This window comes from Myotis davidii, unplaced genomic scaffold (assembly GCF_000327345.1).
Source record: "Myotis davidii unplaced genomic scaffold, ASM32734v1 scaffold1286, whole genome shotgun sequence".
In the NCBI taxonomy this organism is placed as follows: Eukaryota; Metazoa; Chordata; class Mammalia; order Chiroptera; family Vespertilionidae; genus Myotis; species Myotis davidii.
This window is the reverse complement of record NW_006296619.1, coordinates 23721-25388: the sequence shown is the minus strand read 5'-3', so window position 1 is coordinate 25388 and position 1668 is coordinate 23721. Positions and strand designations below refer to the sequence as shown.

Here is a 1668-nt window from a genome sequence, read left to right as displayed (position 1 = left end):
AGTCTTGAGTGGGGGATGGGGTGGGAGTGGGGAAGCTTTCTTAAATGAGGGTGACATCACTGATTCAAGAACTGGAGGACTGTTAAAAATTTAACTGAGTACATTTAAGGATGAAATTGGCTTTATTCATCAATTCATGAATCAGGCAGCATCCCATCCAGCAAATAGAAAGAAGGTCTGAAAAGCTGTAATAATGGAAGGCGTTTATAGGCAAAAGGGAGCAGAAGGAAGGTTCTAGCAAAGACTGCATTGTTCCAGGGGAGAACACCTTCCTTTGGAAGGGGTCTATCAAGAGGATTACCAGCCCTAGCTGTTTTGGCTCAGTGGATAGAGCACTGGCCTGGGGACTGAAGTGTCCTGGGTTGCATTCTCATCAAGGCAGGTTCCTAGGCTGCAAGCTCCTCCTGAGTCCCTGGGCCTGGGCCACGTGTGGCAGTCAACCAATGGATCTGTTTGTGTCACATCAATATTTCTCTCTCTCTCCCCCTCTTGCTTCCACTCTCTAGAACTCACTGGAAAATTATCCTGGGGTGAGGATTAAAAATAAAAAAGTAAAAGTAACAAAATAAGAAGACTGGCCTTACATCCCCAAATATGGGCTTTCCCATCCCAACAAGGTGCTAGCTAAGCTCTGGGAAGCTAAGCTCTGTGTTTAGGGTGGAACCCCTGGAGTTCTGTTCACCGCCCCAGCACAGAGCGGGAGCGCAATCCAGAGTTTTTCTGTGGACACAGGTCCCAGATCCAGTCCTGGCTTCCAGACAGCCCCAGATCCAAGCTCTGTCCTGAGAGCACTATTGGAGCTGATCTCATTAGAGGCAGGTTCTGTCATAACCTCAGCTTCCTGGAGAGAAAACTGAGACTCTGGGACTTGCCATTAATTTGCATCACACTGCACTGAGACCCACCCTCTGCCTGATGTGGGACTAGACTGACCCTTGAGACAAGAGGCAGAGTTTGAAGCCCCTTTGGATGTAAATGCAAACAGATGCCAGACAGTCGGAGTTTCATGGATGCTGAACACGTTGGCAGCATTGGATGGACTGTCTGGGAGTAATGCAGACTGTCTGGGGGTATCAAAGAAGCGAGGACCTGGGAGTCAGACGTGCCACTCCTGTCTAGTTGTATGGGCAGGTCATTGAACCTCTCTGAGCTTCTGTAGTAGGTGTGTAGACAAGAGACGGCAATACTTATGTTGTAGGGTGATTGTAAAGATTAAGTGGGGTGATGGATGTCAGAGCCTTCATGTAGCAAAGTGTTTGGCCTGTGGTGGGCCTTCAAAAATGTTATTTCCAGTTGTAAATCAGACATGACTGTGGTCACTGAAGCCATTGGAATGTCTTTGCCTGGGTGTGAGTTCAAAGAAGACAGGGTGGCAGGGGGGCAGGCTGTAGAGAAGGGAGGTGAGTGAGAGGAGGCAGAGGGCAGGCAGCCATGGGGGGACAAGGAGCTGGAAGACCTGCTCTTAGGCCTGTCTCTGACTTGCTGTGTGATCTTGGGCAACTTGCTCAAACTCTCTGCTGTGCCGTTTCCACATCTGTAACAAAAGGCAGTTCAAGGGATAGTGTGTGTACAGTTCATCGTGAGGCTGGCTCTTGAGAGCAGCTGAGTATTCCTACCAGGGAGTGATAAGATGGCCTTGGCCTGGGCTCCCAGAGGGAGGAGAATTAT

The 1668-nt window shown here is 49.3% G+C and overlaps 1 protein-coding gene across 1 annotated transcript in view; it reads left to right on the top strand.

Annotated features, from left to right (window-relative positions):
- LOC102771279 (proteoglycan 3) overlaps positions 1-1668 on the top strand; it is a 24004-nt gene that overhangs the window by 3661 nt on the left and 18675 nt on the right. The window lies entirely within an intron of this gene.